The 25,195-nt window shown below is 56.9% G+C and overlaps 10 non-coding genes across 10 annotated transcripts; all 10 read left to right on the top strand.

Moving 5' to 3' along the window:
• Window positions 1-785: 785 nt before the first annotated feature.
• LOC150062858 (5S ribosomal RNA) lies at window positions 786-904 on the top strand. The gene has a single exon (XR_016535781.1). It is a non-coding gene; the product is annotated as a 5S ribosomal RNA (ribosomal RNA).
• Window positions 905-3,439: 2,535 nt separating this feature from the next.
• On the top strand, window positions 3,440-3,558 carry LOC150062857 (5S ribosomal RNA). Its single transcript, XR_016535787.1, has one exon. It is a non-coding gene; the product is annotated as a 5S ribosomal RNA (ribosomal RNA).
• Window positions 3,559-6,099: 2,541 nt separating this feature from the next.
• Window positions 6,100-6,218, top strand: LOC150062856 (5S ribosomal RNA). The gene has a single exon (XR_016535780.1). It is a non-coding gene; the product is annotated as a 5S ribosomal RNA (ribosomal RNA).
• Window positions 6,219-8,763: 2,545 nt separating this feature from the next.
• Window positions 8,764-8,882, top strand: LOC150062855 (5S ribosomal RNA). Its single transcript, XR_016535779.1, has one exon. It is a non-coding gene; the product is annotated as a 5S ribosomal RNA (ribosomal RNA).
• A 2,553-nt stretch (window positions 8,883-11,435) lies between these two features.
• On the top strand, window positions 11,436-11,554 carry LOC150062854 (5S ribosomal RNA). Its single transcript, XR_016535737.1, has one exon. It is a non-coding gene; the product is annotated as a 5S ribosomal RNA (ribosomal RNA).
• Window positions 11,555-14,097: 2,543 nt separating this feature from the next.
• On the top strand, window positions 14,098-14,216 carry LOC150062853 (5S ribosomal RNA). The gene has a single exon (XR_016535734.1). It is a non-coding gene; the product is annotated as a 5S ribosomal RNA (ribosomal RNA).
• Window positions 14,217-16,773: 2,557 nt separating this feature from the next.
• Window positions 16,774-16,892, top strand: LOC150062852 (5S ribosomal RNA). Its single transcript, XR_016535786.1, has one exon. It is a non-coding gene; the product is annotated as a 5S ribosomal RNA (ribosomal RNA).
• A 2,567-nt stretch (window positions 16,893-19,459) lies between these two features.
• LOC150062851 (5S ribosomal RNA) lies at window positions 19,460-19,578 on the top strand. The gene has a single exon (XR_016535733.1). It is a non-coding gene; the product is annotated as a 5S ribosomal RNA (ribosomal RNA).
• Window positions 19,579-22,133: 2,555 nt separating this feature from the next.
• LOC150062850 (5S ribosomal RNA) lies at window positions 22,134-22,252 on the top strand. Its single transcript, XR_016535777.1, has one exon. It is a non-coding gene; the product is annotated as a 5S ribosomal RNA (ribosomal RNA).
• A 2,531-nt stretch (window positions 22,253-24,783) lies between these two features.
• Window positions 24,784-24,902, top strand: LOC150062849 (5S ribosomal RNA). The gene has a single exon (XR_016535776.1). It is a non-coding gene; the product is annotated as a 5S ribosomal RNA (ribosomal RNA).
• Window positions 24,903-25,195: the final 293 nt, after the last annotated feature.

The raw sequence follows: 25,195 nt of genomic DNA, 5'->3' as shown, positions 1-25,195 counted from the left end.
CATTGTGGCTTAGGGTGAGTCTTGGGAGAGGTTTGGGCTTAGGTGTGGGCTTGAAATCGGGTAGAGGCTTTAGGTGAGGCTTACTGGTGGGGCGAGGAGTGACACTCTCCTTAGGATCCATTTCTGGCTTCGGCTTCCATTTAGGATGAGGTTTAGGTCGAAGGTCCTTCTGAAACAGCACCAGCCAAGTGAATTCCACATTGCTCTGCAAACCCCACTCTTCTCCTCGCATCGTGGCCGGTGGCCAAGCAAGGTCGGGGAGGTAGAGGAGTGAGATCCAAATCTTGAAGAAGCAGCCAAACTCTCCCACATCCATGCAAAGATCACATCGGGCCCTTGGTAGTCGTGGCCTCTGAAGACAAGTGGTGAACCTTGCAAGTCACCTGGCCTTAAAGCTGCTCTTCAACGTGCAACCCTCATGCAGGCTAGAGGGTTACATGGAAGGTGAGCCTCTGGGAAAACAGTCCTGCGTCCTCTGCCTTCCCAAGAGACAGAGAGCAACAGAGACAGACAGACAGAGGGAGAGAGGGTGAGAGGGAGAGAGAGAAAGCGAAAGAGGAGGAGAAAGGCAGCGGTGAGCGGCGGCGAGAGCAGCAGGCTGGGCGCAGAGGCTGTGCTGGGTGGGTTGGATCAGGTCCCCCAAGCAGCGGCAGCAGGTGCGTGTGAGGCCAGAGCGGCAGAGGCAGAGGCAGAGGCTGCAGAGGCTGGCAAGGGTGCAGCGGCGAGCGGAGGCTCCCCGCAGAGGCAGCGAGCAGCAGTTGGGGCTTTGGGAAGCAGTGTGAGGCGTCTACGGCCATACCACCCTGAACGCGCCCGATCTCGTCTGATCTCGGAAGCTAAGCAGGGTCGGGCCTGGTTAGTACTTGGATGGGAGACCGCCTGGGAATACCGGGTGCTGTAGACTTTTGCCTCCGCTCCCCAGCCCACTAGGCTGCTTGCTGCCTCACAGCCACTGCCCACTACTTTTAGGCTCACTCACTGCCTCGCACCTCCACCTCAACCCAACATCACACCAGCCACAGGGGAAAAGACAGCTAGCTGTCTGGATGCACAACTCACACCACACAGCCTGGCAGGCACGCAATGCTTTCCACCTAGGAAAAGCAGGAAAACCCAGGCCTGGGCCGGCCTGACGCCCAGCCTCACCGCTGACAGCTTGGCCTGAGACCACACCACATTCCTACACAGGACAGGACACTTCTTCTGGGCAGCACAAAGGCACCTGGCCTCCTCTTGCTCCTGCAATCCTGACCACATCCTCCCAACCACTCCTGAAAAGCAGCTCATGAACACAAGGCTAGGCTTGTGGCTCCAGGACTGAAAGGCCTGCCCGGCCAGCCGGAACTCACACCACCCTGGGTTAAGCCCTGCTACCCCAGATGGCTTGGTTGCGGGCTTGGAGGCTTCCTCCTGCCATGGGTTGAGTTTGCGTGGGCCGGGTAGATGGGCTCATGGGGAAAGTGGATGGAAGTGTACATGGATGCATGGATGCATGGGTAGACAGCTGGATGCATGGCCGACTGGATGGATGGCTGGATGGATGGCTGGATGGATGGCTGGATGGATGCCTAGGTGCATAGTGGGTGTATGGATGGATGCGGGCACGCATGCATGCATGGATGGTGGATGCATGCGTGCATGGTTGGGTCAGTGGATGCATGCCTGGATCCACCCATGGATGCCGGGGTGGCTGGCCGTACAGCCTGATTCATGGATGGATGTTGATTGGATGGATGGTGGATGGATGGACGGAGCCACGCATGGAAGGATGCATGGATGGATGGACAGAAAGATACATAGATGGATAGATAGATAGATAGATAGATAGATAGATAGATAGATTGATAGATTGATTGATAGATACATAGATCGACCGATGGATGGATGGATGGATGGATGGATGGATGGATGGATGGATGGATGACTGGCTGGCTGACTGGCTGGCTGACTGACTGGCTGGCTGGCTGGCTGGCTGGCTGGCTGGCTGGCTGGATGGATGGCTGGATGAATGGATGCTGAGACACTCTGCAGTGTGTACTGACAGTTTCAGCTGGCCTAGCACTGACTGGGAGGCTCTGAGTTCTCTTCCCCACAGTGGGCAAACAAGCAAACACTGGCTGCTTCTTTCCTCTTCTTCCTGCTAGGGACACACGTTGTCCTTTCGCGGCGTGCACTGCATAGACTTGGAAAGTAGCGGCAGGGTAGATGAGGAGGAACGAGGCCCGGGAAACGGGCGCCGGCAACGTTGCCGAGACAAATGCTCCCGGAATTCTGGAGTTCCTGGATTCCAAGCACAGAGCACCCTTTTCTTGCTTGGGTGGAGGGCTTCCACTCCAACCCGAGGCATGGGTGTGTGTTCCAGTGAGGCTTGGCCTTAGGTTGTTAGCCTTCTTGGGAGCCTGAGCACTAAGGATGAGGGGTTCCAGTGGGCTGAGACGTGAGGCCACGGTTCTGCTTCCACTTAGGCTTCCCATTCCTGGTAGGCTAAGCATAGCAACCTAAAGAGGCTGCATCAGAGGTGCCACTGAAGGCTCTCATGAGATGGGAGGCTTAGGGTGACACTGGGCTGGGGCTTTGGCTCCGGGTCAGGGTCAGAATGGGGCTCAAGTTTAGCGTCAGGAAGAGGTAGGGGACAGGTTGAAGGTGTGATTTCAGGCAGACATTGTGGCTTAGGGTGAGTCTTGGGAGAGGTTTGGGCTTAGGTGTGGGCTTGAAATCGGGTAGAGGCTTTAGGTGAGGCTTACTGGTGGGGCGAGGAGTGACACTCTCCTTAGGATCCATTTCTGGCTTCGGCTTCCATTTAGGATGAGGTTTAGGTCGAAGGTCCTTCTGAAACAGCACCAGCCAAGTGAATTCCACATTGCTCTGCAAACCCCACTCTTCTCCTCGCATCGTGGCCGGTGGCCAAGCAAGGTCGGGGAGGTAGAGGAGTGAGATCCAAATCTTGAAGAAGCAGCCAAACTCTCCCACATCCATGCAAAGATCACATCGGGCCCTTGGTAGTCGTGGCCTCTGAAGACAAGTGGTGAACCTTGCAAGTCACCTGGCCTTAAAGCTGCTCTTCAACGTGCAACCCTCATGCAGGCTAGAGGGTTACATGGAAGGTGAGCCTCTGGGAAAACAGTCCTGCGTCCTCTGCCTTCCCAAGAGACAGAGAGCAACAGAGACAGACAGACAGAGGGAGAGAGGGTGAGAGGGAGAGAGAGAAAGCGAAAGAGGAGGAGAAAGGCAGCGGTGAGCGGCGGCGAGAGCAGCAGGCTGGGCGCAGAGGCTGTGCTGGGTGGGTTGGATCAGGTCCCCCAAGCAGCGGCAGCAGGTGCGTGTGAGGCCAGAGCGGCAGAGGCAGAGGCTGCAGAGGCTGGCAAGGGTGCAGCGGCGAGCGGAGGCTCCCCGCAGAGGCAGCGAGCAGCAGTTGGGGCTTTGGGAAGCAGTGTGAGGCGTCTACGGCCATACCACCCTGAACGCGCCCGATCTCGTCTGATCTCGGAAGCTAAGCAGGGTCGGGCCTGGTTAGTACTTGGATGGGAGACCGCCTGGGAATACCGGGTGCTGTAGGCTTTTGCCTCCGCTCCCCAGCCCACTAGGCTGCTTGCTGCCTCACAGCCACTGCCCACTACTTTTAGGCTCACTCACTGCCTCGCACCTCCACCTCAACCCAACATCACACCAGCCACAGGGGAAAAGACAGCTAGCTGTCTGGATGCACAACTCACACCACACAGCCTGGCAGGCACGCAATGCTTTCCACCTAGGAAAAGCAGGAAAACCCAGGCCTGGGCCGGCCTGACGCCCAGCCTCACCGCTGACAGCTTGGCCTGAGACCACACCACATTCCTACACAGGACAGGACACTTCTTCTGGGCAGCACAAAGGCACCTGGCCTCCTCTTGCTCCTGCAATCCTGACCACATCCTCCCAACCACTCCTGAAAAGCAGCTCATGAACACAAGGCTAGGCTTGTGGCTCCAGGACTGAAAGGCCTGCCCGGCCAGCCGGAACTCACACCACCCTGGGTTAAGCCCTGCTACCCCAGATGGCTTGGTTGCGGGCTTGGAGGCTTCCTCCTGCCATGGGTTGAGTTTGCGTGGGCCGGGTAGATGGGCTCATGGGGAAAGTGGATGGAAGTGTACATGGATGCATGGATGCATGGGTAGACAGCTGGATGCATGGCCGACTGGATGGATGGCTGGATGGATGGCTGGATGGATGGCTGGATGGATGCCTAGGTGCATAGTGGGTGTATGGATGGATGCGGGCACGCATGCATGCATGGATGGTGGATGCATGCGTGCATGGTTGGGTCGGTGGATGCATGCCTGGATCCACCCATGGATGCCGGGGTGGCTGGCCGTACAGCCTGATTCATGGATGGATGTTGATTGGATGGATGGTGGATGGATGGACGGAGCCACGCATGGAAGGATGCATGGATGGATGGACTGAAAGATACATAGATGGATAGATAGATAGATAGATAGATAGATAGATAGATAGATAGATTGATAGATTGATTGATAGATACATAGATCGACCGATGGATGGATGGATGGATGGATGGATGGATGGATGGATGGATGACTGGCTGGCTGACTGGCTGGCTGACTGACTGGCTGGCTGGCTGGCTGGCTGGCTGGCTGGCTGGCTGGATGGATGGCTGGATGAATGGATGCTGAGACACTCTGCAGTGTGTACTGACAGTTTCAGCTGGCCTAGCACTGACTGGGAGGCTCTGAGTTCTCTTCCCCACAGTGGGCAAACAAGCAAACACTGGCTGCTTCTTTCCTCTTCTTCCTGCTAGGGACACACGTTGTCCTTTCGCGGCGTGCACTGCATAGACTTGGAAAGTAGCGGCAGGGTAGATGAGGAGGAACGAGGCCCGGGAAACGGGCGCCGGCAACGTTGCCGAGACAAATGCTCCCGGAATTCTGGAGTTCCTGGATTCCAAGCACAGAGCACCCTTTTCTTGCTTGGGTGGAGGGCTTCCACTCCAACCCGAGGCATGGGTGTGTGTTCCAGTGAGGCTTGGCCTTAGGTTGTTAGCCTTCTTGGGAGCCTGAGCACTAAGGATGAGGGGTTCCAGTGGGCTGAGACGTGAGGCCACGGTTCTGCTTCCACTTAGGCTTCCCATTCCTGGTAGGCTAAGCATAGCAACCTAAAGAGGCTGCATCAGAGGTGCCACTGAAGGCTCTCATGAGATGGGAGGCTTAGGGTGACACTGGGCTGGGGCTTTGGCTCCGGGTCAGGGTCAGAATGGGGCTCAAGTTTAGCGTCAGGAAGAGGTAGGGGACAGGTTGAAGGTGTGATTTCAGGCAGACATTGTGGCTTAGGGTGAGTCTTGGGAGAGGTTTGGGCTTAGGTGTGGGCTTGAAATCGGGTAGAGGCTTTAGGTGAGGCTTACTGGTGGGGCGAGGAGTGACACTCTCCTTAGGATCCATTTCTGGCTTCGGCTTCCATTTAGGATGAGGTTTAGGTCGAAGGTCCTTCTGAAACAGCACCAGCCAAGTGAATTCCACATTGCTCTGCAAACCCCACTCTTCTCCTCGCATCGTGGCCGGTGGCCAAGCAAGGTCGGGGAGGTAGAGGAGTGAGATCCAAATCTTGAAGAAGCAGCCAAACTCTCCCACATCCATGCAAAGATCACATCGGGCCCTTGGTAGTCGTGGCCTCTGAAGACAAGTGGTGAACCTTGCAAGTCACCTGGCCTTAAAGCTGCTCTTCAACGTGCAACCCTCATGCAGGCTAGAGGGTTACATGGAAGGTGAGCCTCTGGGAAAACAGTCCTGCGTCCTCTGCCTTCCCAAGAGACAGAGAGCAACAGAGACAGACAGACAGAGGGAGAGAGGGTGAGAGGGAGAGAGAGAAAGCGAAAGAGGAGGAGAAAGGCAGCGGTGAGCGGCGGCGAGAGCAGCAGGCTGGGCGCAGAGGCTGTGCTGGGTGGGTTGGATCAGGTCCCCCAAGCAGCGGCAGCAGGTGCGTGTGAGGCCAGAGCGGCAGAGGCAGAGGCAGAGGCTGCAGAGGCTGGCAAGGGTGCAGCGGCGAGCGGAGGCTCCCCGCAGAGGCAGCGAGCAGCAGTTGGGGCTTTGGGAAGCAGGGTGAGGCGTCTACGGCCATACCACCCTGAACGCGCCCGATCTCGTCTGATCTCGGAAGCTAAGCAGGGTCGGGCCTGGTTAGTACTTGGATGGGAGACCGCCTGGGAATACCGGGTGCTGTAGACTTTTGCCTCCGCTCCCCAGCCCACTAGGCTGCTTGCTGCCTCACAGCCACTGCCCACTACTTTTAGGCTCACTCACTGCCTCGCACCTCCACCTCAACCCAACATCACACCAGCCACAGGGGAAAAGACAGCTAGCTGTCTGGATGCACAACTCACACCACACAGCCTGGCAGGCACGCAATGCTTTCCACCTAGGAAAAGCAGGAAAACCCAGGCCTGGGCCGGCCTGACGCCCAGCCTCACCGCTGACAGCTTGGCCTGAGACCACACCACATTCCTACACAGGACAGGACACTTCTTCTGGGCAGCACAAAGGCACCTGGCCTCCTCTTGCTCCTGCAATCCTGACCACATCCTCCCAACCACTCCTGAAAAGCAGCTCATGAACACAAGGCTAGGCTTGTGGCTCCAGGACTGAAAGGCCTGCCCGGCCAGCCGGAACTCACACCACCCTGGGTTAAGCCCTGCTACCCCAGATGGCTTGGTTGCGGGCTTGGAGGCTTCCTCCTGCCATGGGTTGAGTTTGCGTGGGCCGGGTAGATGGGCTCATGGGGAAAGTGGATGGAAGTGTACATGGATGCATGGATGCATGGGTAGACAGCTGGATGCATGGCCGACTGGATGGATGGCTGGATGGATGGCTGGATGGATGGCTGGATGGATGCCTAGGTGCATAGTGGGTGTATGGATGGATGCGGGCACGCATGCATGCATGGATGGTGGATGCATGCGTGCATGGTTGGGTCGGTGGATGCATGCCTGGATCCACCCATGGATGCCGGGGTGGCTGGCCGTACAGCCTGATTCATGGATGGATGTTGATTGGATGGATGGTGGATGGATGGACGGAGCCACGCATGGAAGGATGCATGGATGGATGGACTGAAAGATACATAGATGGATAGATAGATAGATAGATAGATAGATAGATAGATAGATAGATAGATTGATAGATTGATTGATAGATACATAGATCGACCGATGGATGGATGGATGGATGGATGGATGGATGGATGGATGGATGACTGGCTGGCTGACTGGCTGGCTGACTGACTGGCTGGCTGGCTGGCTGGCTGGCTGGCTGGCTGGCTGGATGGATGGCTGGATGAATGGATGCTGAGACACTCTGCAGTGTGTACTGACAGTTTCAGCTGGCCTAGCACTGACTGGGAGGCTCTGAGTTCTCTTCCCCACAGTGGGCAAACAAGCAAACACTGGCTGCTTCTTTCCTCTTCTTCCTGCTAGGGACACACGTTGTCCTTTCGCGGCGTGCACTGCATAGACTTGGAAAGTAGCGGCAGGGTAGATGAGGAGGAACGAGGCCCGGGAAACGGGCGCCGGCAACGTTGCCGAGACAAATGCTCCCGGAATTCTGGAGTTCCTGGATTCCAAGCACAGAGCACCCTTTTCTTGCTTGGGTGGAGGGCTTCCACTCCAACCCGAGGCATGGGTGTGTGTTCCAGTGAGGCTTGGCCTTAGGTTGTTAGCCTTCTTGGGAGCCTGAGCACTAAGGATGAGGGGTTCCAGTGGGCTGAGACGTGAGGCCACGGTTCTGCTTCCACTTAGGCTTCCCATTCCTGGTAGGCTAAGCATAGCAACCTAAAGAGGCTGCATCAGAGGTGCCACTGAAGGCTCTCATGAGATGGGAGGCTTAGGGTGACACTGGGCTGGGGCTTTGGCTCCGGGTCAGGGTCAGAATGGGGCTCAAGTTTAGCGTCAGGAAGAGGTAGGGGACAGGTTGAAGGTGTGATTTCAGGCAGACATTGTGGCTTAGGGTGAGTCTTGGGAGAGGTTTGGGCTTAGGTGTGGGCTTGAAATCGGGTAGAGGCTTTAGGTGAGGCTTACTGGTGGGGCGAGGAGTGACACTCTCCTTAGGATCCATTTCTGGCTTCGGCTTCCATTTAGGATGAGGTTTAGGTCGAAGGTCCTTCTGAAACAGCACCAGCCAAGTGAATTCCACATTGCTCTGCAAACCCCACTCTTCTCCTCGCATCGTGGCCGGTGGCCAAGCAAGGTCGGGGAGGTAGAGGAGTGAGATCCAAATCTTGAAGAAGCAGCCAAACTCTCCCACATCCATGCAAAGATCACATCGGGCCCTTGGTAGTCGTGGCCTCTGAAGACAAGTGGTGAACCTTGCAAGTCACCTAGCCTTAAAGCTGCTCTTCAACGTGCAACCCTCATGCAGGCTAGAGGGTTACATGGAAGGTGAGCCTCTGGGAAAACAGTCCTGCGTCCTCTGCCTTCCCAAGAGACAGAGAGCAACAGAGACAGACAGACAGAGGGAGAGAGGGTGAGAGGGAGAGAGAGAAAGCGAAAGAGGAGGAGAAAGGCAGCGGTGAGCGGCGGCGAGAGCAGCAGGCTGGGCGCAGAGGCTGTGCTGGGTGGGTTGGATCAGGTCCCCCAAGCAGCGGCAGCAGGTGCGTGTGAGGCCAGAGCGGCAGAGGCAGAGGCAGAGGCTGCAGAGGCTGGCAAGGGTGCAGCGGCGAGCGGAGGCTCCCCGCAGAGGCAGCGAGCAGCAGTTGGGGCTTTGGGAAGCAGGGTGAGACGTCTACGGCCATACCACCCTGAACGCGCCCGATCTCGTCTGATCTCGGAAGCTAAGCAGGGTCGGGCCTGGTTAGTACTTGGATGGGAGACCGCCTGGGAATACCGGGTGCTGTAGACTTTTGCCTCCGCTCCCCAGCCCACTAGGCTGCTTGCTGCCTCACAGCCACTGCCCAATACTTTTAGGCTCACTCACTGCCTCGCACCTCCACCTCAACCCAACATCACACCAGCCACAGGGGAAAAGACAGCTAGCTGTCTGGATGCACAACTCACACCACACAGCCTGGCAGGCACGCAATGCTTTCCACCTAGGAAAAGCAGGAAAACCCAGGCCTGGGCCGGCCTGACGCCCAGCCTCACCGCTGACAGCTTGGCCTGAGACCACACCACATTCCTACACAGGACAGGACACTTCTTCTGGGCAGCACAAAGGCACCTGGCCTCCTCTTGCTCCTGCAATCCTGACCACATCCTCCCAACCACTCCTGAAAAGCAGCTCATGAACACAAGGCTAGGCTTGTGGCTCCAGGACTGAAAGGCCTGCCCGGCCAGCCGGAACTCACACCACCCTGGGTTAAGCCCTGCTACCCCAGATGGCTTGGTTGCGGGCTTGGAGGCTTCCTCCTGCCATGGGTTGAGTTTGCGTGGGCCGGGTAGATGGGCTCATGGGGAAAGTGGATGGAAGTGTACATGGATGCATGGATGCATGGGTAGACAGCTGGATGCATGGCCGACTGGATGGATGGCTGGATGGATGGCTGGATGGATGGCTGGATGGATGCCTAGGTGCATAGTGGGTGTATGGATGGATGCGGGCACGCATGCATGCATGGATGGTGGATGCATGCGTGCATGGTTGGGTCGGTGGATGCATGCCTGGATCCACCCATGGATGCCGGGGTGGCTGGCCGTACAGCCTGATTCATGGATGGATGTTGATTGGATGGATGGTGGATGGATGGACGGAGCCACGCATGGAAGGATGCATGGATGGATGGACTGAAAGATACATAGATGGATAGATAGATAGATAGATAGATAGATAGATAGATAGATAGATAGATTGATAGATTGATTGATAGATACATAGATCGACCGATGGATGGATGGATGGATGGATGGATGGATGGATGGATGACTGGCTGGCTGACTGGCTGGCTGACTGACTGGCTGGCTGGCTGGCTGGCTGGCTGGCTGGCTGGCTGGCTGGCTGGATGGATGGATGGCTGGATGAATGGATGCTGAGACACTCTGCAGTGTGTACTGACAGTTTCAGCTGGCCTAGCACTGACTGGGAGGCTCTGAGTTCTCTTCCCCACAGTGGGCAAACAAGCAAACACTGGCTGCTTCTTTCCTCTTCTTCCTGCTAGGGACACACGTTGTCCTTTCGCGGCGTGCACTGCATAGACTTGGAAAGTAGCGGCAGGGTAGATGAGGAGGAACGAGGCCCGGGAAACGGGCGCCGGCAACGTTGCCGAGACAAATGCTCCCGGAATTCTGGAGTTCCTGGATTCCAAGCACAGAGCACCCTTTTCTTGCTTGGGTGGAGGGCTTCCACTCCAACCCGAGGCATGGGTGTGTGTTCCAGTGAGGCTTGGCCTTAGGTTGTTAGCCTTCTTGGGAGCCTGAGCACTAAGGATGAGGGGTTCCAGTGGGCTGAGACGTGAGGCCACGGTTCTGCTTCCACTTAGGCTTCCCATTCCTGGTAGGCTAAGCATAGCAACCTAAAGAGGCTGCATCAGAGGTGCCACTGAAGGCTCTCATGAGATGGGAGGCTTAGGGTGACACTGGGCTGGGGCTTTGGCTCCGGGTCAGGGTCAGAATGGGGCTCAAGTTTAGCGTCAGGAAGAGGTAGGGGACAGGTTGAAGGTGTGATTTCAGGCAGACATTGTGGCTTAGGGTGAGTCTTGGGAGAGGTTTGGGCTTAGGTGTGGGCTTGAAATCGGGTAGAGGCTTTAGGTGAGGCTTACTGGTGGGGCGAGGAGTGACACTCTCCTTAGGATCCATTTCTGGCTTCGGCTTCCATTTAGGATGAGGTTTAGGTCGAAGGTCCTTCTGAAACAGCACCAGCCAAGTGAATTCCACATTGCTCTGCAAACCCCACTCTTCTCCTCGCATCGTGGCCGGTGGCCAAGCAAGGTCGGGGAGGTAGAGGAGTGAGATCCAAATCTTGAAGAAGCAGCCAAACTCTCCCACATCCATGCAAAGATCACATCGGGCCCTTGGTAGTCGTGGCCTCTGAAGACAAGTGGTGAACCTTGCAAGTCACCTGGCCTTAAAGCTGCTCTTCAACGTGCAACCCTCATGCAGGCTAGAGGGTTACATGGAAGGTGAGCCTCTGGGAAAACAGTCCTGCGTCCTCTGCCTTCCCAAGAGACAGAGAGCAACAGAGACAGACAGACAGAGGGAGAGAGGGTGAGAGGGAGAGAGAGAAAGCGAAAGAGGAGGAGAAAGGCAGCGGTGAGCGGCGGCGAGAGCAGCAGGCTGGGCGCAGAGGCTGTGCTGGGTGGGTTGGATCAGGTCCCCCAAGCAGCGGCAGCAGGTGCGTGTGAGGCCAGAGCGGCAGAGGCAGAGGCAGAGGCTGCAGAGGCTGGCAAGGGTGCAGCGGCGAGCGGAGGCTCCCCGCAGAGGCAGCGAGCAGCAGTTGGGGCTTTGGGAAGCAGGGTGAGACGTCTACGGCCATACCACCCTGAACGCGCCCGATCTCGTCTGATCTTGGAAGCTAAGCAGGGTCGGGCCTGGTTAGTACTTGGATGGGAGACCGCCTGGGAATACCGGGTGCTGTAGACTTTTGCCTCCGCTCCCCAGCCCACTAGGCTGCTTGCTGCCTCACAGCCACTGCCCACTACTTTTAGGCTCACTCACTGCCTCGCACCTCCACCTCAACCCAACATCACACCAGCCACAGGGGAAAAGACAGCTAGCTGTCTGGATGCACAACTCACACCACACAGCCTGGCAGGCACGCAATGCTTTCCACCTAGGAAAAGCAGGAAAACCCAGGCCTGGGCCGGCCTGACGCCCAGCCTCACCGCTGACAGCTTGGCCTGAGACCACACCACATTCCTACACAGGACAGGACACTTCTTCTGGGCAGCACAAAGGCACCTGGCCTCCTCTTGCTCCTGCAATCCTGACCACATCCTCCCAACCACTCCTGAAAAGCAGCTCATGAACACAAGGCTAGGCTTGTGGCTCCAGGACTGAAAGGCCTGCCCGGCCAGCCGGAACTCACACCACCCTGGGTTAAGCCCTGCTACCCCAGATGGCTTGGTTGCGGGCTTGGAGGCTTCCTCCTGCCATGGGTTGAGTTTGCGTGGGCCGGGTAGATGGGCTCATGGGGAAAGTGGATGGAAGTGTACATGGATGCATGGATGCATGGGTAGACAGCTGGATGCATGGCCGACTGGATGGATGGCTGGATGGATGGCTGGATGGATGGCTGGATGGATGCCTAGGTGCATAGTGGGTGTATGGATGGATGCGGGCACGCATGCATGCATGGATGGTGGATGCATGCGTGCATGGTTGGGTCGGTGGATGCATGCCTGGATCCACCCATGGATGCCGGGGTGGCTGGCCGTACAGCCTGATTCATGGATGGATGTTGATTGGATGGATGGTGGATGGATGGACGGAGCCACGCATGGAAGGATGCATGGATGGATGGACTGAAAGATACATAGATGGATAGATAGATAGATAGATAGATAGATAGATAGATAGATAGATTGATAGATTGATTGATAGATACATAGATCGACCGATGGATGGATGGATGGATGGATGGATGGATGGATGGATGACTGGCTGGCTGACTGGCTGGCTGACTGACTGGCTGGCTGGCTGGCTGGCTGGCTGGCTGGCTGGCTGGCTGGCTGGCTGGATGGATGGCTGGATGAATGGATGCTGAGACACTCTGCAGTGTGTACTGACAGTTTCAGCTGGCCTAGCACTGACTGGGAGGCTCTGAGTTCTCTTCCCCACAGTGGGCAAACAAGCAAACACTGGCTGCTTCTTTCCTCTTCTTCCTGCTAGGGACACACGTTGTCCTTTCGCGGCGTGCACTGCATAGACTTGGAAAGTAGCGGCAGGGTAGATGAGGAGGAACGAGGCCCGGGAAACGGGCGCCGGCAACGTTGCCGAGACAAATGCTCCCGGAATTCTGGAGTTCCTGGATTCCAAGCACAGAGCACCCTTTTCTTGCTTGGGTGGAGGGCTTCCACTCCAACCCGAGGCATGGGTGTGTGTTCCAGTGAGGCTTGGCCTTAGGTTGTTAGCCTTCTTGGGAGCCTGAGCACTAAGGATGAGGGGTTCCAGTGGGCTGAGACGTGAGGCCACGGTTCTGCTTCCACTTAGGCTTCCCATTCCTGGTAGGCTAAGCATAGCAACCTAAAGAGGCTGCATCAGAGGTGCCACTGAAGGCTCTCATGAGATGGGAGGCTTAGGGTGACACTGGGCTGGGGCTTTGGCTCCGGGTCAGGGTCAGAATGGGGCTCAAGTTTAGCGTCAGGAAGAGGTAGGGGACAGGTTGAAGGTGTGATTTCAGGCAGACATTGTGGCTTAGGGTGAGTCTTGGGAGAGGTTTGGGCTTAGGTGTGGGCTTGAAATCGGGTAGAGGCTTTAGGTGAGGCTTACTGGTGGGGCGAGGAGTGACACTCTCCTTAGGATCCATTTCTGGCTTCGGCTTCCATTTAGGATGAGGTTTAGGTCGAAGGTCCTTCTGAAACAGCACCAGCCAAGTGAATTCCACATTGCTCTGCAAACCCCACTCTTCTCCTCGCATCGTGGCCGGTGGCCAAGCAAGGTCGGGGAGGTAGAGGAGTGAGATCCAAATCTTGAAGAAGCAGCCAAACTCTCCCACATCCATGCAAAGATCACATCGGGCCCTTGGTAGTCGTGGCCTCTGAAGACAAGTGGTGAACCTTGCAAGTCACCTGGCCTTAAAGCTGCTCTTCAACGTGCAACCCTCATGCAGGCTAGAGGGTTACATGGAAGGTGAGCCTCTGGGAAAACAGTCCTGCGTCCTCTGCCTTCCCAAGAGACAGAGAGCAACAGAGACAGACAGACAGAGGGAGAGAGGGTGAGAGGGAGAGAGAGAAAGCGAAAGAGGAGGAGAAAGGCAGCGGTGAGCGGCGGCGAGAGCAGCAGGCTGGGCGCAGAGGCTGTGCTGGGTGGGTTGGATCAGGTCCCCCAAGCAGCGGCAGCAGGTGCGTGTGAGGCCAGAGCGGCAGAGGCAGAGGCTGCAGAGGCTGGCAAGGGTGCAGCGGCGAGCGGAGGCTCCCCGCAGAGGCAGCGAGCAGCAGTTGGGGCTTTGGGAAGCAGTGTGAGGCGTCTACGGCCATACCACCCTGAACGCGCCCGATCTCGTCTGATCTCGGAAGCTAAGCAGGGTCGGGCCTGGTTAGTACTTGGATGGGAGATCGCCTGGGAATACCGGGTGCTGTAGACTTTTGCCTCCGCTCCCCAGCCCACTAGGCTGCTTGCTGCCTCACAGCCACTGCCCACTACTTTTAGGCTCACTCACTGCCTCGCACCTCCACCTCAACCCAACATCACACCAGCCACAGGGGAAAAGACAGCTAGCTGTCTGGATGCACAACTCACACCACACAGCCTGGCAGGCACGCAATGCTTTCCACCTAGGAAAAGCAGGAAAACCCAGGCCTGGGCCGGCCTGACGCCCAGCCTCACCGCTGACAGCTTGGCCTGAGACCACACCACATTCCTACACAGGACAGGACACTTCTTCTGGGCAGCACAAAGGCACCTGGCCTCCTCTTGCTCCTGCAATCCTGACCACATCCTCCCAACCACTCCTGAAAAGCAGCTCATGAACACAAGGCTAGGCTTGTGGCTCCAGGACTGAAAGGCCTGCCCGGCCAGCCGGAACTCACACCACCCTGGGTTAAGCCCTGCTACCCCAGATGGCTTGGTTGCGGGCTTGGAGGCTTCCTCCTGCCATGGGTTGAGTTTGCGTGGGCCGGGTAGATGGGCTCATGGGGAAAGTGGATGGAAGTGTACATGGATGCATGGATGCATGGGTAGACAGCTGGATGCATGGCCGACTGGATGGATGGCTGGATGGATGGCTGGATGGATGGCTGGATGGATGCCTAGGTGCATAGTGGGTGTATGGATGGATGCGGGCACGCATGCATGCATGGATGGTGGATGCATGCGTGCATGGTTGGGTCGGTGGATGCATGCCTGGATCCACCCATGGATGCCGGGGTGGCTGGCCGTACAGCCTGATTCATGGATGGATGTTGATTGGATGGATGGTGGATGGATGGACGGAGCCACGCATGGAAGGATGCATGGATGGATGGACTGAAAGATACATAGATGGATAGATAGATAGATAGATAGATAGATAGATAGATAGATAGATTGATAGATTGATTGATAGATACATAGATCGACCGATGGATGGATGGATGGATGGATGGATGGATGGATGGATGGATGGATGACTGGCTGGCTGACTGGCTGGCTGACTGACTGGCTGGCTGGCTGGCTGGCTGGCTGGCTGGCTGGCTGGCTGGCTGGCTGGATGGATGGCTGGATGAATGGATGCTGAGACACTCTGCAGTGTGTACTGACAGTTTCAGCTGGCCTAGCACTGACTGGGAGGCTCTGAGTTCTCTTCCCCACAGTGGGCAAACAAGCAAACACTGGCTGCTTCTTTCCTCTTCTTCCTGCTAGGGACACACGTTGTCCTTTCGCGGCGTGCACTGCATAGACTTGGAAAGTAGCGGCAGGGTAGATGAGGAGGAACGAGGCCCGGGAAACGGGCGCCGGCAACGTTGCCGAGACAAATGCTCCCGGAATTCTGGAGTTCCTGGATTCCAAGCACAGAGCACCCTTTTCTTGCTTGGGTGGAGGGCTTCCACTCCAACCCGAGGCATGGGTGTGTGTTCCAGTGAGGCTTGGCCTTAGGTTGTTAGCCTTCTTGGGAGCCTGAGCACTAAGGATGAGGGGTTCCAGTGGGCTGAGACGTGAGGCCACGGTTCTGCTTCCACTTAGGCTTCCCATTCCTGGTAGGCTAAGCATAGCAACCTAAAGAGGCTGCATCAGAGGTGCCACTGAAGGCTCTCATGAGATGGGAGGCTTAGGGTGACACTGGGCTGGGGCTTTGGCTCCGGGTCAGGGTCAGAATGGGGCTCAAGTTTAGCGTCAGGAAGAGGTAGGGGACAGGTTGAAGGTGTGATTTCAGGCAGACATTGTGGCTTAGGGTGAGTCTTGGGAGAGGTTTGGGCTTAGGTGTGGGCTTGAAATCGGGTAGAGGCTTTAGGTGAGGCTTACTGGTGGGGCGAGGAGTGACACTCTCCTTAGGATCCATTTCTGGCTTCGGCTTCCATTTAGGATGAGGTTTAGGTCGAAGGTCCTTCTGAAACAGCACCAGCCAAGTGAATTCCACATTGCTCTGCAAACCCCACTCTTCTCCTCGCATCGTGGCCGGTGGCCAAGCAAGGTCGGGGAGGTAGAGGAGTGAGATCCAAATCTTGAAGAAGCAGCCAAACTCTCCCACATCCATGCAAAGATCACATCGGGCCCTTGGTAGTCGTGGCCTCTGAAGACAAGTGGTGAACCTTGCAAGTCACCTGGCCTTAAAGCTGCTCTTCAACGTGCAACCCTCATGCAGGCTAGAGGGTTACATGGAAGGTGAGCCTCTGGGAAAACAGTCCTGCGTCCTCTGCCTTCCCAAGAGACAGAGAGCAACAGAGACAGACAGACAGAGGGAGAGAGGGTGAGAGGGAGAGAGAGAAAGCGAAAGAGGAGGAGAAAGGCAGCGGTGAGCGGCGGCGAGAGCAGCAGGCTGGGCGCAGAGGCTGTGCTGGGTGGGTTGGATCAGGTCCCCCAAGCAGCGGCAGCAGGTGCGTGTGAGGCCAGAGCGGCAGAGGCAGAGGCAGAGGCTGCAGAGGCTGGCAAGGGTGCAGCGGCGAGCGGAGGCTCCCCGCAGAGGCAGCGAGCAGCAGTTGGGGCTTTGGGAAGCAGTGTGAGGCGTCTACGGCCATACCACCCTGAACGCGCCCGATCTCGTCTGATCTCGGAAGCTAAGCAGGGTCGGGCCTGGTTAGTACTTGGATGGGAGACCGCCTGGGAATACCGGGTGCTGTAGGCTTTTGCCTCCGCTCCCCAGCCCACTAGGCTGCTTGCTGCCTCACAGCCACTGCCCAATACTTTTAGGCTCACTCACTGCCTCGCACCTCCACCTCAACCCAACATCACACCAGCCACAGGGGAAAAGACAGCTAGCTGTCTGGATGCACAACTCACACCACACAGCCTGGCAGGCACGCAATGCTTTCCACCTAGGAAAAGCAGGAAAACCCAGGCCTGGGCCGGCCTGACGCCCAGCCTCACCGCTGACAGCTTGGCCTGAGACCACACCACATTCCTACACAGGACAGGACACTTCTTCTGGGCAGCACAAAGGCACCTGGCCTCCTCTTGCTCCTGCAATCCTGACCACATCCTCCCAACCACTCCTGAAAAGCAGCTCATGAACACAAGGCTAGGCTTGTGGCTCCAGGACTGAAAGGCCTGCCCGGCCAGCCGGAACTCACACCACCCTGGGTTAAGCCCTGCTACCCCAGATGGCTTGGTTGCGGGCTTGGAGGCTTCCTCCTGCCATGGGTTGAGTTTGCGTGGGCCGGGTAGATGGGCTCATGGGGAAAGTGGATGGAAGTGTACATGGATGCATGGATGCATGGGTAGACAGCTGGATGCATGGCCGACTGGATGGATGGCTGGATGGATGGCTGGATGGATGGCTGGATGGATGCCTAGGTGCATAGTGGGTGTATGGATGGATGCGGGCACGCATGCATGCATGGATGGTGGATGCATGCGTGCATGGTTGGGTCGGTGGATGCATGCCTGGATCCACCCATGGATGCCGGGGTGGCTGGCCGTACAGCCTGATTCATGGATGGATGTTGATTGGATGGATGGTGGATGGATGGACGGAGCCACGCATGGAAGGATGCATGGATGGATGGACTGAAAGATACATAGATGGATAGATAGATAGATAGATAGATAGATAGATAGATAGATAGATAGATTGATAGATTGATTGATAGATACATAGATCGACCGATGGATGGATGGATGGATGGATGGATGGATGGATGGATGGATGGATGGATGGATGACTGGCTGGCTGACTGGCTGGCTGACTGACTGGCTGGCTGGCTGGCTGGCTGGCTGGCTGGCTGGCTGGCTGGCTGGCTGGCTGGATGGATGGCTGGATGAATGGATGCTGAGACACTCTGCAGTGTGTACTGACAGTTTCAGCTGGCCTAGCACTGACTGGGAGGCTCTGAGTTCTCTTCCCCACAGTGGGCAAACAAGCAAACACTGGCTGCTTCTTTCCTCTTCTTCCTGCTAGGGACACACGTTGTCCTTTCGCGGCGTGCACTGCATAGACTTGGAAAGTAGCGGCAGGGTAGATGAGGAGGAACGAGGCCCGGGAAACGGGCGCCGGCAACGTTGCCGAGACAAATGCTCCCGGAATTCTGGAGTTCCTGGATTCCAAGCACAGAGCACCCTTTTCTTGCTTGGGTGGAGGGCTTCCACTCCAACCCGAGGCATGGGTGTGTGTTCCAGTGAGGCTTGGCCTTAGGTTGTTAGCCTTCTTGGGAGCCTGAGCACTAAGGATGAGGGGTTCCAGTGGGCTGAGACGTGAGGCCACGGTTCTGCTTCCACTTAGGCTTCCCATTCCTGGTAGGCTAAGCATAGCAACCTAAAGAGGCTGCATCAGAGGTGCCACTGAAGGCTCTCATGAGATGGGAGGCTTAGGGTGACACTGGGCTGGGGCTTTGGCTCCGGGTCAGGGTCAGAATGGGGCTCAAGTTTAGCGTCAGGAAGAGGTAGGGGACAGGTTGAAGGTGTGATTTCAGGCAGACATTGTGGCTTAGGGTGAGTCTTGGGAGAGGTTTGGGCTTAGGTGTGGGCTTGAAATCGGGTAGAGGCTTTAGGTGAGGCTTACTGGTGGGGCGAGGAGTGACACTCTCCTTAGGATCCATTTCTGGCTTCGGCTTCCATTTAGGATGAGGTTTAGGTCGAAGGTCCTTCTGAAACAGCACCAGCCAAGTGAATTCCACATTGCTCTGCAAACCCCACTCTTCTCCTCGCATCGTGGCCGGTGGCCAAGCAAGGTCGGGGAGGTAGAGGAGTGAGATCCAAATCTTGAAGAAGCAGCCAAACTCTCCCACATCCATGCAAAGATCACATCGGGCCCTTGGTAGTCGTGGCCTCTGAAGACAAGTGGTGAACCTTGCAAGTCACCTGGCCTTAAAGCTGCTCTTCAACGTGCAACCCTCATGCAGGCTAGAGGGTTACATGGAAGGTGAGCCTCTGGGAAAACAGTCCTGCGTCCTCTGCCTTCCCAAGAGACAGAGAGCAACAGAGACAGACAGACAGAGGGAGAGAGGGTGAGAGGGAGAGAGAGAAAGCGAAAGAGGAGGAGAAAGGCAGCGGTGAGCGGCGGCGAGAGCAGCAGGCTGGGCGCAGAGGCTGTGCTGGGTGGGTTGGATCAGGTCCCCCAAGCAGCGGCAGCAGGTGCGTGTGAGGCCAGAGCGGCAGAGGCAGAGGCTGCAGAGGCTGGCAAGGGTGCAGCGGCGAGCGGAGGCTCCCCGCAGAGGCAGCGAGCAGCAGTTGGGGCTTTGGGAAGCAGTGTGAGGCGTCTACGGCCATACCACCCTGAACGCGCCCGATCTCGTCTGATCTCGGAAGCTAAGCAGGGTCGGGCCTGGTTAGTACTTGGATGGGAGATCGCCTGGGAATACCGGGTGCTGTAGACTTTTGCCTCCGCTCCCCAGCCCACTAGGCTGCTTGCTGCCTCACAGCCACTGCCCACTACTTTTAGGCTCACTCACTGCCTCGCACCTCCACCTCAACCCAACATCACACCAGCCACAGGGGAAAAGACAGCTAGCTGTCTGGATGCACAACTCACACCACACAGCCTGGCAGGCACGCAATGCTTTCCACCTAGGAAAAGCAGGAAAACCCAGGCCTGGGCCGGCCTGACGCCCAGCCTCACCGCTGACAGCTTGGCCTGAGACCACACCACATTCCTACACAGGACAGGACACTTCTTCTGGGCAGCACAAAGGCACCTGGCCTCCTCTTGCTCCTGCAATCCTGACCACATCCTCCCAACCACTCCTGAAAAGCAGCTCATGAACACAAGGCTAGGCTTGTGGCTCCAGGACTGAAAGGCCTGCCCGGCCAGCCGGAACTCACACCACCCTGGGTTAAGCCCTGCTACCCCAGATGGCTTGGTTGCGGGCTTGGAGGCTTCCTCCTGCCATGGGTTGAGTTTGCGTGGGCCGGGTAGATGGGCTCATGGGGAAAGTGGATGGAAGTGTACATGGATGCATGGATGCATGGGTAGACAGCTGGATGCATGGCCGACTGGATGGATGGCTGGATGGATGGCTGGATGGATGGCTGGATGGATGCCTAGGTGCATAGTGGGTGTATGGATGGATGCGGGCACGCATGCATGCATGGATGGTGGATGCATGCGTGCATGGTTGGGTCGGTGGATGCATGCCTGGATCCACCCATGGATGCCGGGGTGGCTGGCCGTACAGCCTGATTCATGGATGGATGTTGATTGGATGGATGGTGGATGGATGGACGGAGCCACGCATGGAAGGATGCATGGATGGATGGACTGAAAGATACATAGATGGATAGATAGATAGATAGATAGATAGATAGATAGATAGATTGATAGATTGATAGATTGATTGATAGATACATAGATCGACCGATGGATGGATGGATGGATGGATGGATGGATGGATGGATGGATGGATGACTGGCTGGCTGACTGGCTGGCTGACTGACTGGCTGGCTGGCTGGCTGGCTGGCTGGCTGGCTGGCTGGCTGGCTGGCCGGCTGGATGGCTGGATGAATGGATGCTGAGACACTCTGCAGTGTGTACTGACAGTTTCAGCTGGCCTAGCACTGACTGGGAGGCTCTGAGTTCTCTTCCCCACAGTGGGCAAACAAGCAAACACTGGCTGCTTCTTTCCTCTTCTTCCTGCTAGGGACACACGTTGTCCTTTCGCGGCGTGCACTGCATAGACTTGGAAAGTAGCGGCAGGGTAGATGAGGAGGAACGAGGCCCGGGAAACGGGCGCCGGCAACGTTGCCGAGACAAATGCTCCCGGAATTCTGGAGTTCCTGGATTCCAAGCACAGAGCACCCTTTTCTTGCTTGGGTGGAGGGCTTCCACTCCAACCCGAGGCATGGGTGTGTGTTCCAGTGAGGCTTGGCCTTAGGTTGTTAGCCTTCTTGGGAGCCTGAGCACTAAGGATGAGGGGTTCCAGTGGGCTGAGACATGAGGCCACGGTTCTGCTTCCACTTAGGCTTCCCATTCCTGGTAGGCTAAGCATAGCAACCTAAAGAGGCTGCATCAGAGGTGCCACTGAAGGCTCTCATGAGATGGGAGGCTTAGGGTGACACTGGGCTGGGGCTTTGGCTCCGGGTCAGGGTCAGAATGGGGCTCAAGTTTAGCGTCAGGAAGAGGTAGGGGACAGGTTGAAGGTGTGATTTCAGGCAGACATTGTGGCTTAGGGTGAGTCTTGGGAGAGGTTTGGGCTTAGGTGTGGGCTTGAAATCGGGTAGAGGCTTTAGGTGAGGCTTACTGGTGGGGCGAGGAGTGACACTCTCCTTAGGATCCATTTCTGGCTTCGGCTTCCATTTAGGATGAGGTTTAGGTCGAAGGTCCTTCTGAAACAGCACCAGCCAAGTGAATTCCACATTGCTCTGCAAACCCCACTCTTCTCCTCGCATCGTGGCCGGTGGCCAAGCAAGGTCGGGGAGGTAGAGGAGTGAGATCCAAATCTTGAAGAAGCAGCCAAACTCTCCCACATCCATGCAAAGATCACATCGGGCCCTTGGTAGTCGTGGCCTCTGAAGACAAGTGGTGAACCTTGCAAGTCACCTGGCCTTAAAGCTGCTCTTCAACGTGCAACCCTCATGCAGGCTAGAGGGTTACATGGAAGGTGAGCCTCTGGGAAAACAGTCCTGCGTCCTCTGCCTTCCCAAGAGACAGAGAGCAACAGAGACAGACAGACAGAGGGAGAGAGGGTGAGAGGGAGAGAGAGAAAGCGAAAGAGGAGGAGAAAGGCAGCGGTGAGCGGCGGCGAGAGCAGCAGGCTGGGCGCAGAGGCTGTGCTGGGTGGGTTGGATCAGGTCCCCCAAGCAGCGGCAGCAGGTGCGTGTGAGGCCAGAGCGGCAGAGGCAGAGGCTGCAGAGGCTGGCAAGGGTGCAGCGGCGAGCGGAGGCTCCCCGCAGAGGCAGCGAGCAGCAGTTGGGGCTTTGGGAAGCAGGGTGAGACGTCTACGGCCATACCACCCTGAACGCGCCCGATCTCGTCTGATCTCGGAAGCTAAGCAGGGTCGGGCCTGGTTAGTACTTGGATGGGAGACCGCCTGGGAATACCGGGTGCTGTAGACTTTTGCCTCCGCTCCCCAGCCCACTAGGCTGCTTGCTGCCTCACAGCCACTGCCCACTACTTTTAGGCTCACTCACTGCCTCGCACCTCCACCTCAACCCAACATCACACCAGCCACAGGGGAAAAGACAGCTAGCTGTCTGGATGCACAACTCACACCACACAGCCTGGCAGGCACGCAATGCTTTCCACCTAGGAAAAGCAGGAAAACCCAGGCCTGGGCCGGCCTGACGCCCAGCCTCACCGCTGACAGCTTGGCCTGAGACCACACCACATTCCTACACAGGACAGGACACTTCTTCTGGGCAGCACAAAGGCACCTGGCCTCCTCTTGCTCCTGCAATCCTGACCACATCCTCCCAACCACTCCTGAAAAGCAGCTCATGAACACAAGGCTAGGCTTGTGGCTCCAGGACTGAAAGGCCTGCCCGGCCAGCCGGAACTCACACCACCCTGGGTTAAGCCCTGCTACCCCAGATGGCTTGGTTGCGGGCTTGGAGGCTTCCTCCTGCCATGGGTTGAGTTTGCGTGGGCCGGGTAGATGGGCTCATGGGGAAAGTGGATGGAAGTGTACATGGATGCATGGATGCATGGGTAGACAGCTGGATGCATGGCCGACTGGATGGATGGCTGGATGGATGGCTGGATGGATGGCTGGATGGATGCCTAGGTGCATAGTGGGTGTATGGATGGATGCGGGCACGCATGCATGCATGGATGGTGGATGCATGCGTGCATGGTTGGGTCGGTGGATGCATGCCTGGATCCACCCATGGATGCCGGGGTGGCTGGCCGTACAGCCTGATTCATGGATGGATGTTGATTGGATGGATGGTGGATGGATGGACGGAGCCACGCATGGAAGGATGCATGGATGGATGGACTGAAAGATACATAGATGGATAGATAGATAGATAGATAGATAGATAGATTGATAGATTGATTGATAGATACATAGATCGACCGATGGATGGATGGATGGATGGATGGATGGATGGATGGATGGATGGATGGATGGATGACTGGCTGGCTGACTGGCTGGCTGACTGACTGGCTGGCTGGCTGGCTGGCTGGCTGGCTGGCTGGATGGATGGCTGGATGAATGGATGCTGAGACACTCTGCAGTGTGTACTGACAGTTTCAGCTGGCCTAGCACTGACTGGGAGGCTCTGAGTTCTCTTCCCCACAGTGGGCAAACAAGCAAACACTGGCTGCTTCTTTCCTCTTCTTCCTGCTAGGGACACACGTTGTCCTTTCGCGGCGTGCACTGCATAGACTTGGAAAGTAGCGGCAGGGTAGATGAGGAGGAACGAGGCCCGGGAAACGGGCGCCGGCAACGTTGCCGAGACAAATGCTCCCGGAATTCTGGAGTTCCTGGATTCCAAGCACAGAGCACCCTTTTCTTGCTTGGGTGGAGGGCTTCCACTCCAACCCGAGGCATGGGTGTGTGTTCCAGTGAGGCTTGGCCTTAGGTTGTTAGCCTTCTTGGGAGCCTGAGCACTAAGGATGAGGGGTTCCAGTGGGCTGAGACGTGAGGCCACGGTTCTGCTTCCACTTAGGCTTCCCATTCCTGGTAGGCTAAGCATAGCAACCTAAAGAGGCTGCATCAGAGGTGCCACTGAAGGCTCTCATGAGATGGGAGGCTTAGGGTGACACTGGGCTGGGGCTTTGGCTCCGGGTCAGGGTCAGAATGGGGCTCAAGTTTAGCGTCAGGAAGAGGTAGGGGACAGGTTGAAGGTGTGATTTCAGGCAGACATTGTGGCTTAGGGTGAGTCTTGGGAGAGGTTTGGGCTTAGGTGTGGGCTTGAAATCGGGTAGAGGCTTTAGGTGAGGCTTACTGGTGGGGCGAGGAGTGACACTCTCCTTAGGATCCATTTCTGGCTTCGGCTTCCATTTAGGATGAGGTTTAGGTCGAAGGTCCTTCTGAAACAGCACCAGCCAAGTGAATTCCACATTGCTCTGCAAACCCCACTCTTCTCCTCGCATCGTGGCCGGTGGCCAAGCAAGGTCGGGGAGGTAGAGGAGTGAGATCCAAATCTTGAAGAAGCAGCCAAACTCTCCCACATCCATGCAAAGATCACATCGGGCCCTTGGTAGTCGTGGCCTCTGAAGACAAGTGGTGAACCTTGCAAGTCACCTGGCCTTAAAGCTGCTCTTCAACGTGCAACCCTCATGCAGGCTAGAGGGTTACATGGAAGGTGAGCCTCTGGGAAAACAGTCCTGCGTCCTCTGCCTTCCCAAGAGACAGAGAGCAACAGAGACAGACAGACAGAGGGAGAGAGGGTGAGAGGGAGAGAGAGAAAGCGAAAGAGGAGGAGAAAGGCAGCGGTGAGCGGCGGCGAGAGCAGCAGGCTGGGCGCAGAGGCTGTGCTGGGTGGGTTGGATCAGGTCCCCCAAGCAGCGGCAGCAGGTGCGTGTGAGGCCAGAGCGGCAGAGGCAGAGGCTGCAGAGGCTGGCAAGGGTGCAGCGGCGAGCGGAGGCTCCCCGCAGAGGCAGCGAGCAGCAGTTGGGGCTTTGGGAAGCAGGGTGAGACGTCTACGGCCATACCACCCTGAACGCGCCCGATCTCGTCTGATCTCGGAAGCTAAGCAGGGTCGGGCCTGGTTAGTACTTGGATGGGAGACCGCCTGGGAATACCGGGTGCTGTAGACTTTTGCCTCCGCTCCCCAGCCCACTAGGCTGCTTGCTGCCTCACAGCCACTGCCCACTACTTTTAGGCTCACTCACTGCCTCGCACCTCCACCTCAACCCAACATCACACCAGCCACAGGGGAAAAGACAGCTAGCTGTCTGGATGCACAACTCACACCACACAGCCTGGCAGGCACGCAATGCTTTCCACCTAGGAAAAGCAGGAAAACCCAGGCCTGGGCCGGCCTGACGCCCAGCCTCACCGCTGACAGCTTGGCCTGAGACCACACCACATTCCTACACAGGACAGGACA

The sequence above is a fragment of the Megascapheus bottae genome, chromosome 5, assembly GCF_031878675.1.
Source record: "Megascapheus bottae isolate mThoBot1 chromosome 5, mThoBot2.hap1, whole genome shotgun sequence".
Taxonomy (NCBI): Eukaryota; Metazoa; Chordata; class Mammalia; order Rodentia; family Geomyidae; genus Megascapheus; species Megascapheus bottae.
Note: the sequence above shows the minus strand (reverse complement) of the source record. Positions and strands in the feature narration are given on the sequence as shown.